The 12,968-nt window shown below is 41.8% G+C and overlaps 1 long non-coding RNA gene across 3 annotated transcripts; it reads left to right on the forward strand.

Annotated features, from left to right (window-relative positions):
- Positions 1-442: 442 nt before the first annotated feature.
- LOC138442740 (uncharacterized) lies at positions 443-8,634 on the forward strand. Of its 3 annotated transcripts, none has more exons than XR_011257868.1 (3): positions 443-581; positions 2,035-2,154; positions 5,801-8,634. It is a non-coding gene; the product is annotated as an uncharacterized lncRNA (long non-coding RNA). The 3 variants fall into 3 exon arrangements; XR_011257869.1 differs by having other exon boundaries at positions 469-708; XR_011257867.1 differs by lacking the exon at positions 2,035-2,154 and having other exon boundaries at positions 458-581.
- The last annotated feature ends 4,334 nt before the right edge of the window (positions 8,635-12,968 follow it).

Below are 12,968 nucleotides of genomic sequence, written 5' to 3' on the forward strand. Positions count from 1 at the left end.
CTCTGTAATTCTCTTACAGAGACTGACAAAATTAGCGTGCTCGCGTGCGGCCAAGCGGGGCCGCCCGGCGGGAGGCGGCGGTTCAGCATCACCAGTCACCAACATCATCAATCACCAGCATCATCAATCATCATCAATCTCGGTTCCTGAGCGGCTGCTGGGCCAGCTGGAAGGTCTGCTTAATTGGTACCAGCCTCTTCTCCGCTCCCATGGCGCCGGACCAGATAGAGGCGAAGCTGGTCCGCGTTTGACGACAGCCAGAGACTGACCACCATCCGCGTCTCAGCAGACGCTGCCAGATCCGATCAGTCAGCCGCAGACAGCCGACATCTCGGTTACCGCCGGAGCCTTCAAATACCTCCCGCGAGAAAAGGAAACATCGCGAGACAACCGCGAGAGCAGGGCCGCCTCCTGGCTTGGCGCCTGCGCAGAGGGCCGAGCCGGCCCTCTTCCGGTTGCAAGTGGGATGGGTTTCTTTGGGTGCGGAGGCGAGGCCGGAAGTGGTGTTGAGTAGGGAATGGGGAGTGAGGTATACTGGCGGTTGGCAGGTTAGGCGGGAGGCTCGCGGCTCTGGGTTGGAGGTAAGAACGAAGAAAGTCGAGCTCTGGTGGGAGTGGTCCGGATTCGTCTGAAGGGAGACACTGCGGGGTTCGTTGGTGGGAGACAGGTTTCGGTTTTGCTCAGAGGACGGATGGACGTCCACCAGAGGTAGGGAGCTGCGATCCGAGATCCGGGGGCAGATGCTCTCTGGTCGGCTGAAGGGGTCAGGCTGGGGTTCGTAGACCTAGTTAGCTCCCTTGAGATATGGAGGAAGCGGGAGTCTCCTGGGAAGAGGATTCCATTCTAGTTAAAGCTCATACCTGCAAACTGTCCCTCTTAAGGCACAATTAACTAATGAGTGCACGATAACAATACAGGAAACGAATATCAGAGATAGATGGTAATTTAAAGTTATTGGTTATGAGACAAGCAGGCAGTGCCTTCAGGAAAGAATCCCGCCTTAACCATCCCTTTTAAAAATAGGATATTTTTTGACTGACAGTAAAAATAAAACTATAACCAATACGTGTATACTCAACACCCAACTGGAAAAATTATTATTATATATTTGAAGCCCTTGGTCTGCTCTATCCAATTCCGTTCTGTTCTCTCTTGACCAAGGTCCCTCCCCTTTAAAGCACCTTTATGTTTTATTTTTAAATTACATGCACAGTGCTGTTTTGCATAGTTTTCACAGTCAGAAATGTGTATATCCTTTGGCAGCTTTCTTTGACAGTGTTGTGTAACTCTGGCTCATTCACTGTTAACATCTGAACAGGTGTGTTCCCTTGTATGAATATACCCACTATCCGTTTTCTTGCTTTGTATTCCAGCGCCTGGCACATTGTAAATCCTTACATGTTAGTTGAATGGGTAAATGCTGTGGCATTTGAGCTAAATCATAAAGAATAAATAGGATTTTAAATGACTTAAAGCAAGAGAAGTATTCCAGGCACAGGGAATACCAGCCAGAATGAAAACAGAAGTGTGAAAGTGTGCGAGATATTTCAGGAACTCACTTAGAGCTTGAAATGTAGGATTGTATGGAGATACCAATTTAAATGACATTATCCTGAAGAGATTGCACTGGTTCATAGCCAGTAGAGGTTTTTGAATTATGAGGAAACTGATTAGAGCTGTATTTTTAGAAGATAGTACTCAGAGCACTATGGAAATATGTCTAAGAGGTAAAGATTCATGGCAGGTAATTAAAGACCACACCTGTCAGGCATCATAATAATGATCATTGCTTTAAGCATGTAAGGCAATCATGCAGACCTGCTTAAAACCTCAGAACATTCTCCTGGTCCATTCACAGCACTTTTGTAGACAGTTACTTCATACCTTCTGTCAAGCTTGCAACATTTTCTACTTCAGACTCCCATTTAGTTATTACCTTGTATCCTCTTTCAGTTAAAAAAGGACTTCCACATGCTTTCTTCCTCACATTTATCAGGTCTGTACACTAATATACTATGTCCACTATTACTGTAGGTGAATTGTCTGAAGAGAGCAGGTAAGCCCTTCAAGAATAATAATGAATACAACAGTATACATTTGCTCTGAAGCACAGCCGAATGGACTCCTAAAGAGGCTTCCCAGGTGGCACTAGAGGTAAAGAACCCTCCTGCAGATGCAAGAGAAGTGGGTTTGATCACTGGGTAGGGAAGATCCTCTGCCATGCCACTTCACTCCAGTATTCACGCCTGGAGGATCCCATGGACCGAGAAACCTAGCAGGCAGGCTACAGTCCATGGAGTTGACTGACGCGTATATCATTCTATAATCTCTTTGGGGCTTCCCTGGTGATTCAGACAGTAAAGAATCCGCCTGCAAAGCAGGAGACCCAGGTTCTATCCCTGGGTCAGGAAGATCCCCTGGAGGAGGGAATGACAGCTCACTCCAGAATTCTTGCCTGGAGAGTTCCATGGACAGAGGAGCCTGGTGGGCTATAGTCCATGAGAGTCACAAAGAGTTGGACAGGACTGAGCTACTAACACTTTCACTTTCTAAGAGGATTGGGTCGAAATGAAAATAGTAAAAATACAAAAGAACAATGATTTAAAGACAATTGTTTTTGTCTAAAAGAATTATTCATACCCATAATAATATAAATGAGGTTATTTTTTTAAAAATCTTTCTTATTTTCAGGTAGATTTATGTGTTTGGCTTTATAAGATAAATCTAAATATAGTTTACATTTATGTTTATATAAGCAATTTATTTTGAAATATATTGTGGATCCAGTTTTAAATGTCTCACTAATCTTTGTCTTACATATCACCAAATTGTTCAGATATAGTTTGGTAACTTATTTTTCACTGACTAATAAAAATAGAATGTCCATGGTACAGTTTACTATAGGTGTCATTCATTCTCATTTAATCTTTCAAATGCATTTATTGAGAACCTACCATGTGACAAACACTGTTCTAGGAACAGGTAGATAAAAAGATTCATTAGTGGAAAGTCACTAACCTGAAACTGTTTCCCATGCCTCTATTAATACACCTTGGTATATAAGATGCTTTCAGCTACAAGTATTTGGTTACCTTAACTCTTGAAAGTCTCTCCTAAAGAATGGCTAAACTAGATGCACAGCAAATTAAAGAGCATTATTGCTCTTCCTATTTATCAAAGATCCAGATGGAGTTGCTTTTCCAACAGTTTAGTTCCGGTTTAATATGGTGATGCTCTCCACCATACTTTGCCTCCATCTGGGAGGCATCTGCCAGCAACTCATTACTCCTGCTAACTACCCTGGCAGACAGGACAGAAGACCTCCAAAGAAAAGCATTGCCTCTTTCTCAGAGGAGGGTAAGGTATTTTGAGCATGTCATCTTTGGAGAAACATCTAAGGAAGATTAAGTCAGAAGCATCTATCAGACCCTAAATTCTCTCTCCCATAGGTTGCTAAGTCGTGTCTGACTCTTTGTGACCCCATGGACTGTAGCACACCAGGCTTCCCTGTCCTTCACTATCTCCCTGAGTTTGCTCAAACTCATGTCCATCAAGTCGGTGATGCCATCCAACCATCTCATCCTCTCCTTCTCCTCCTGCCCTCAATCTTTCCCAGCATCAGGGTCTTTTCCAGTGGCTGGCTTGTTAAAAATGAGCATCCTTGTTAAAAATGCATGTTTACAAAACAGTGCAGCAGTCAGGTTCCTTAGTGTTTACCCAAAGGAGTGGAAAACTTTTGTACACACAAAAACTGGCAGCCCATGTTTATAGCAGCTTTATTCACAATTGCCAAATATTGGGAGCAACTAAGCTGTCTTTCAGTAGGTGAGTGTATAAATAAACTTATAACCAAACAATGAAATATTTTTCAGTGCTAAGAGGACATGAGCTATCAAGTCATGAAACTACATGGAGGACTTTTAAATGCATATTACCAAATGAAAGAAGCCAGCCTGAGAAGTCTATATACATGTAATTCTAACAGTATGGCATCCTGGAAAAAGCAAAATTGTGAAGCTGAGCCAGTTTAAAAAAAAAATCAGTGACTACTAGAGATCAGTGGGGTTAGAAAGAAAGGGAAGGATAAATAGAGACACAGGATTTTTAGGGCAGTGAAAATACTCTCTCTGATGCCATATGGCAGATACATGCCATTATTCATTTGTCATAACTCATAGGATGTATGACCCCAAGAGGGAGCCTTAGTGTAAGTGATGGACTTTGGGTGATGGCGATGTGTTTGTGTGGCTTTGTCACCTGTAACACGTACCACTCTGGTGGGGGATGTTGATAATGGGGAAGACTGTATATGCGGGAGCAGGGCTATGTGGGGAAAAAATCTCTATCATTTGCTCAGTTTTGCTGTGAACCTAAAGTTGCTCTCTAAGTTTATTACATTAAAAAAAAAAACATACATGACATATAAGTCCCCTTCAAGTTTACTGTTACATACAATTTAATGAAGTCTTACAGAAGACTCTCACCAAGGCCTTCTCCCTCTGGCAGCATCTTTCTTTTTTCAAGGTCAAAACATGATGCCTCTTTCAAATCTGGCGTTGTTATTAAAAGATTCAGTTCAGTTCAGTTCAGTTCAGTCGCTCAGTCGTGTCCGACTCTTTGCGGCCCCATGAATTGCAGCACGCCAGGCCTCCCTGTCCATTACCATCTCCCAGAGTTCACTCAGACTCACGTCCACCGAGTCTGTGATGCCATCCAGCCATCTCATCCTCGGTCGTCCCCTTCTCCTCCTGCCCCCAATCCCTCCCAGCATCAGAGTCTTTTCCAATGAGTCAACTCTTCGCATGAGGTGGCCAAAGTACTGGAGCTTCAGCTTTAGCATCATTCCTTCCAAAGAAATCCCAGGGTTGATCTCCTTGCAGTCCAAGGGACTCTCAAGAGTCTTCTCCAACACCACAGTTCAAAAGCATCAGTTCTTTGGTGCTCAGCCTTCTTCACAGTCCAACTCTCACATCCATACATGACCACAGGAAAAACCATAGTCTTGACTAGACGGACCTTAGTCGGCCAAGTAATGTCTCTTAAAAGATTAGACCGGAATAAATACAGTGGTGACAGACTGATGAAAATTGATGGCATTCATATCATTTGTGGGCTTCCCTGATGGCTCAGTAGTAAAGAATCCACCTGCCAATTCAGAAGACCTAGGTTCAAACCCTGGGTTCGGAAGATCCCCCTGGAGGAGGAAATGGTAACCCACTCCAGTGTTCTTGCCTCGAAAATGCCATGGACAGAGGAACCTGGCGGGCTACAGTCCTGGGATTGCAAAGAGTCAGAGGTGACTGAGCACGGATGGAAAACTACCCTTCTTCCATTCCATTCTCACCCCCACCCCACCCCCCCACACACAAATTGGCATTACTTAATGGAGAGGTTTGTAAGGAAGTGCTGTATTATGCTGATAAGACCCAAATATCCTAAGTTCAAGAAAGCAGTGCAGTAAGTACTCTCAAAACGGGCACAGTCAACATGAGCTAAGAGGAAATAACACTTGGTGGATGAGCTGTGTTGCTCCATGGTCTGCTGTATTCAGCTTTGGCAGTGTACTCTGCATCTCCTGGTGCCGACCCCCAGGTCTTGCATCATTTTTTCTCTCCCAGTCTTGGTTGAAGTGGTCTGCCTTTTAGAAATGGGCCTAAACCTGTATAACATGGTGGTGAGGAGAACTACAGCTGCTTGCTTCGATATCCATGACCTTGGGTTTTGTAAAGGTCACGATAGCTGAGAACAGTACCGCTCTGTCTTGTAATGCTTAATGTCATATTTCTGGTCTTATTCCCAGGTCAAGGATGCATTCCAAGAAAGCTCTAAAGATATATCACCAGCTCCAACCGTATAGCTGACCTAGCCGTGGAAAACCTCACTGGAACCTTACTAGATCAAAGCGTAATTTTAAAAAATATGCTTCCCATCAGAAAGTATCAGGAATAAAAGTCTGAGATGTATACCCACCACTTCAAGGAAGTTCCAGTGTCAGCCAACAATTTAGCAGATCAGCTAGTTTCTTTGATCAAGCAGACATAGTCAAGCTACCAACACAACAGAAGAAAATGTCTCTGTATTTTTCATGTTATGTGTGGGACCCATTTAGTAGGTCATGAAATCAATCTTGTGAGTCATGATGAACATTTTTAAAAACAAAATAAAATTTGAAATATCAGAGTGCTTTGCATAAATCCTTTGCCAGAATCCTGCACCTTACAGTTTCAATATGTGAAAAGATATTTGATGGAGGGGATATGATCAATATAGTGTCCATTGATTGCTTAAGAAATGGTTTTTCAGTCATTTGTTCATTGATGTTTGGTTTTCATAACAAAACGGCTGATGTGCAGTCTAGTTGTATATTATAACACGCAACTGGATATAAAATCTGAGATGGTCAACTGAGATTCAGTTGCAAATTGAATGTTTTGGAAAGATGTTATCTAGGCTATAAATATACACACATGAATATATATATTTGAGTTAGTGGCAATTGTAACATTCAAAATTGCTTTTAAAATGGATCATTTCTTTTTTAAAAGAAAGAGGAATAATGAAACAAAATATGCAAAAGCATGTTCAAGTTCTACCTCTGGATCTGGAAGTGTGACCAGTGACAATTATGAGAAAAATATTGACTCTAATCTGCAAACATCAACTGCATTTGAACCACATTTCAAAAAGAAAAAAGAGTAAGACATTATAATGAAGATTATTTAAAATATGGTTTTATCAAATGTGAAAAACCCTTTGAAAGTGACAGACCTCAGTGTATTATTTGTAATAATATTCTTGCAAATGAAAGCTTAAAACCTTCAAAATTAAAAAGGCACTTAGAAACACAGCATGCTGAACTTATTGATAAGCCTCTTGAATATTTTCAAAGGAAGAAAAAAGACATAAAGTCACCAACACCATTTCTTAGCTATTCTACTGTCAGTGAGAAAGCCTTATTGTCATCGTACTTAGTTGCATATCGTGTGGCAAAAGAGAAAATGGCTTACACAGCTGCAGAAAAAATTCTTCCAGCATGCTTGGATATGGTGCGTACAATTTTTGATGATAAATCTGCGGATAAATTAAAAACTATTCCTAACGATAACACAATAGCTCTTCGAATTTGTACAATTGCCGAGCATTTAGAGGCCACGCTTACTACTCGATTACAGTCAGGAATAGACTTTGCAGTTCAGTTTGATGAAAGCACTGATACTGGAAGCTGCACAGCACTTCTAGTCTATGTGAGATACATGTAGCAAGGTGACTTCATGGAGGATTTTTTGTGTTGTTTAAACTTAACCTCATGCCTAAGTGAATTAGATATTTTCACAGAATTGGAAAAGTGCATTGTTGGTCACTATAACTTAAACTGGAAAAACTGCAAAGGAATCACAAGTGATGGAACAGCAAACATAACTGGGAAACAGAGCAGAGTAATTAAAAAGTTGCTCGAGATGGCTAGTGCTATGTGGAATCACTGTTTTATCCATCGTGAAGCGTTAGTGTACAGAGAGATCCCACAGAATCTCATGGAAGTATTGAAAAATGCAGTGAAAGTTGTTAATTTTATTATAGGAAGTTCACTAAACAGCCGACTGCTTGAAACCTTCTGTTTAGAGATTGGAGCTAACTATACCCACTTACTATATCATACCAAAGTCCGCTGGTTATCTCAAGGGAAAATACGAAGCAGGGTTTATGAACTCAGGAACGAGATCCACATTTTTCTCACTGAGAAGAAATCTCATTTGGCAACTATTTTTGAGGAGGACATTTGGGTAATGAAACTGGCATATTTTACATATTTTTGGCATCCTTAATGAACTCAGTTTAAAACTACAGGGGAAAAACAATGATGTATTCCAACAGATGGAACGGATCCAAGGATTCCGCAAGACATTATTGTTGTGGCAAGCGAGACTGAAAAGCAACCGTCCTAGCTACTACATGTTTCCAAGATTTTTGCAGCACATTGAAGAGAATGTTATTAATGAGAACATTTTGGAGGAAATAAAACTAGAGATACTGTTGCATCTCATGTCTCTCTCTCAAACCTTTAACCATTTCTTCCCAGAAGAGAAATTCGAAACACTAAGACAAAATTGTTGGGTAAAAGATCCATTTGCTTTTCAAAACCCAGAATTAATAACTGAGTTAGACCTGGTGCCTGAAGAAGAGAATGAATTATTGCAGCTCAGTTCTTCATTCACATTGAAGAATGATTATGAAGCATTAAGTTTATCAGCATTTTGGATTAAGATAAAGGAAGATTTTCCATTGCTAAGTCGAAAGAGCACCCTGCTACTATTACCATTCACAACGACTAGTTTGTGTGAACTGGGATTTTCAGTCTTAACCCAGTTAAAAACAAAGGAAAGGAATGGATTCCGTGGTGCAGCAGAGATGCGGGTAGCACTGTCCTCCTGTGTTCCAGACTGGAATGAGGTCTTGCGCAGGCAGGACACTCCCCACGTTAAATCAGTCTGACCCGGTTTTTGTTTGTGTTTCATATTTTGTGATCCTTTCCTGTGTTGTATTTAAATGTTAATATAGCAATGTATGTGGTAACTTATGTTTTATTTTGGTTAAATTTAAATACAATAAAATAATTTTATGTCCATTGAACAGAAATTAATGAATTTTGGTTAGCGGTCATGCATTGTTGTAGAGGCATTTGGGATATGAAATGAAGAAAACAAAAGATCATTCTCTAGTGGAGCTTTAGTTCTGGCAAGGAGGGAAAGACGATAAATGTAATAAATACAACCTTTATAATATTTAGCAGATAATAAGTGCTGTAGGAACGGGCTTCCCCGTGGCTCAGTGGTAAAGAATCCCCCTGCAATGCAGGAGACAAGAGACATGGGTTCGATCCCTGGGCCAGGAAGATGCCCTGGAGGAGGGCATGGTGACCCACTCCAGTATTCTTGCCTAGAGGGTTACATGGACAGAGGAAGCTGATGGGCTACAGTCCCTGGGGTCACAAAGTTGGGACATGACTGAGCACATGTGCAACACAGCAAGTGCTATAGAAAGTGGTAAGAAAGGAGGTCAGGGAAGTGTTTGAGGACCAAATCATGAAGGACTGTGGACCATTCTAGGGCCTCTGGGTTTTGCCAGTGACAAGGAGAGCAATTGAAGGGTTCTGTGCAGGAGAGACATGGTGTGAATTAGGTTTTCAAAAACTCCCCTTGACTTCTGTTTTGAGAATAGGTTGAATTTAAAGGTTGCCTCTTTAAAGAAGTCCTTCCTAATCACCTTAGTTTGGGTACCTCCTTTATTCTTCTTTCTATTTCTTTGCTTGCTTGGTGGTATGTAATTTCTAATATTTGTATTTATTTGATTACTGGTTCTGTCAGTCTGCCACTTTGGAATGCGTGCTCCATAGGAACAGAAATTGTGTTCTGTCTTGCATGATACATTGTAAGTGGATATTTCATTTACATTTGCTGAGGCACAAATGAATCTGTGATACCTATCACTTGTAACCTGAGGTCATATTCCCTGGAATAATTAATCAATGTATGACGAATTTCTTTGCCCTTTTTTTACATTTAAGTATCTGATTTGGGGGGACTTACGTGGTGATCCAGTGGTTAAGACTTTGCCTTCCAGTGCAGGGGGTTAAGGTTTAACCCCTGGTCAGGGGACTAACCTTGTGGTTCAGTTGGTAAAGAATCCGCCTGCAATGTGGGAGACCTGGATTTGATCCCTGGGTTGGGAAGATCCCCTGGAGAAGGGAAAGGCCAGTATTCCATACAGTCCATGGGGTCGCAAAGAGTCGGACACAACTGAGCGACTTTAACTTCACTTCAGGGACTAAGGTCCCAAATACTGCAGGGTGTAACCAAAAATTTTTTTTTAAGTCTGATCTTTGTCAGATTAGAAGTGTCCCCAAATGGCACTGATTGATGTTGCTTCCTCACATCATTGCTGAAAATTAAGCAACTTAATTGCTTAACATGTCTTCCTCAAACTGCTTTCAACTTCTGCCTCTCGTATTTCCTGATCCCCCTCCCCACCTGTTTCTTTGGGCATGGTCTTTCTCTAAAATCACAGGTTAGCAATTCCTTTCCATCAGCCTTTCCTAGCATTATTGTAATCTTTGGGGATTTTTTTAGTTTTTTCTACTCTGTTAAAAATAATAGACTTATCCCCCTTTTGGGTGCTTTCAGCTGGAAGACAACTCTCCATGAATAGCTCACATTTCTGCATAATCTGAATCCTCTGAATGAAAGTATTTGGATTCAAATTAAGAATATGCATGTAAGGGAACATTCCAGGATGGTGAGACTAGAAACATCCTTCTTCCCAAGAAACATCCCTGGGAAGTAAAGGTCAAGTCTTCTCCTTACTTCCCTGGAGACATTTGCTTGCCTTCCAAGAATAATGAGTAATCTCTCTGTGGAGAAGGGTAGGAAGATGTACCAGTAGCCCCTTAAAACCTGCCTCCTGTGGTGCAAGCGCTGCGTGAAGAGCTGAGACCTGTGGGAACTGCAGCATAGGCAGCGAACCCACACGCTGATCTGATTCCCCTTTTTTTTCCTTGCTATAAATAATAAGTTGTATCTCTGACCCAAAGATCTTGTATCTTTATGGCCAACATATGTCACTTCTATAGTTCACGGGGTCACAATAAGCCAGACACAACTTAGCGACTAAACAACGTCACTTCTACAAAATCCCTTTTACCATGTGTGACAACATAATCTCAGGTTTCAGGGATTAAGACTTGGCCATCTTTAGTGGGAACCATTATTCAGCCTATCACAGTCCACCCCCAGTCCTCACAGACCCTTATACGTCCCATGTGAAAAATACATTCATCTATTCCAGGGGCTTCCCAAAATCTCAGCCATCTCATATCATCATCTAAATTATGTATGGGCACACTTCTGGGTATAACCTATCCTGGAGCAAAATCTGTGGACCTGTGAAATTAGGAAGTAAGTCTGTGTTCCAAAAATAAGAGTGGTGGGACAGGCATAGGGTAACAGATCCTTCCTCATTCAGTAAGGGAGAGAATGAAGGAAAAGAGCCAGTTGATCATTTGTCCACCTAGGCAAACTCCGTTAAGTTTCAAAGCGTAGAAATAACTTCTATGGCTCATGTCTCTGCCCCCGGACTCATTCCACTCTCCAGAGCTCTCCACCCTTGGAATCATCTTTTCTTATCAAGAGTAATACAGCTCTGTTGTTCGCAGCCTGTTTTCTACCTGTAGAATTTTGGGAATCTGACAGCTTTTACAGTTTTGTCCTCTGTCCCTTTTCATCCAAAGTGACTATGTTTCTGTTGGTACAGCAGTCTCATAAACATTGTGGGTGATAAATTCACTCCGTTAGAAGAGGCTACTCCATAGATATTTCCTGAACCATTTCATTTCTCTTTCTGGCTTCTGAGTCATGCTGCTGCTGCTGCTGCTAAGTCACTTCAGTCGTGTCTGACTCTGTGTGACCCCATAGACGGCAGCCCACCAGGCTTCTCCGTCCCTGGGATTCTCCAGGCAAGAACACTGGAGTGGGTTGCCATTTCCTTCTCCAGTGCGTGCAAGTGAAAAGTGAAAGTGAAGTCACTCAGTTGTGTCTGACTCTTAGCGACCCCATGGACTGACTATAGCCTACCAGGTTCCTCCATCCATGGGGTTTTCCAGGCAAGAGTACTGGAGTGGGGTGCCATTGCCTTCCCCGTTCTGAGTCATAGACCCCTTCAAAGAGCCCTCTATGTACTTGAGTCTGCTAACCTTTTGTACTTCTCAAGCACTAGCAAAAGTCTCTCCACACTTAAAATGGTTAAGATGATAACTTTAATGTGTATTTTACCACAGTTAAATTTTTAATTAAAAAAAAAGACAATACCTCACCAACCACATCATTGGCTAACTCTCCAGAGCATCCTTTCCTGACACTGAATCTCAACTCCAGCATTATTTGCAATCTATGTAGTCTAAGAATTTCCCAAATAAAATTCGGCTAACTTTTTGTAACAGTTTTCTCCACTTTTTTCTTTCACATTTTACCAAAAGCAACAAGGAGAAACCAGGTCACACCTTCAGAACTTTGCTGGGAAATCAACCAAATACTCAAATTTGTTGCTTACACGTTCCATTTTCTGTATAATTTATAGGACACAGTATTATCATTATATAACAACCCCCTTGCTTCCAATTTCCAAAAACATATTCCTCTTTTCCTCCTGAGACTTTATCAGCAGACACTGATATTTCCTTTTTTGGCTGTGTCACATGGCAGACGGGATCTTAGTTCCCTGAGCAGGGTTCAAACCCATGCCTCTGCAGTGGCAGCTTGGGGTCTTAGCCACTGGACCACCAGGGAAGTCTTCCAAACCACATTTCTACTAACTGTGTGTTAACGGCAATCTAGGATTTTCTATCATGTTCCTCAAACTTCTTCCAGCTTCTACCCGTTACCCACTTCCAAACCACTTTCATATTTTTAGTATTTGTTACAGTAGAGTTGGCACAGTTTGGAGCCAGAAAAAAATCTTTCTTGTGATGATTGAACTCACCACACTCCTACTCCAATTCCATTTCTTCTTTGGGGCATGCTCCTGGCAGACTCTGGCCAAGATTAGCCAAGGGTAAGATGCCCATGGTGTCCCTCCCAAGCTCAGTCTTGGAAGTGAAGACAAAGGGAGGCAGAAAGACAGACACTTTCAGAGACCAAAACCTGTACTCACTTCCCATTGCTGCTGTAACAAATGACCACAATATGAATGGCTTAAAGCAACACGGATTTATTATCTTTTGGAGGTAGAAGTCCAATGATAATCTCACTAGACTAAAGTCAAGGTGTCAGCAGAGTTTGTGCCTTCTGGAGACCCCAGGGAAGAATCTGTTTCCTTGAGTTTTCAAGCTTCTAGGGTCTTCCTGCATTCGCTGTCTCACAGCACCTGCCTTATCTTCAAAGCCAGCAGCAAAGCACTCTCGAATATCTCTCTGCTTCCAT

The sequence above is a fragment of the Ovis canadensis genome, chromosome 6 (assembly GCF_042477335.2).
Source record: "Ovis canadensis isolate MfBH-ARS-UI-01 breed Bighorn chromosome 6, ARS-UI_OviCan_v2, whole genome shotgun sequence".
Taxonomy (NCBI): Eukaryota; Metazoa; Chordata; class Mammalia; order Artiodactyla; family Bovidae; genus Ovis; species Ovis canadensis.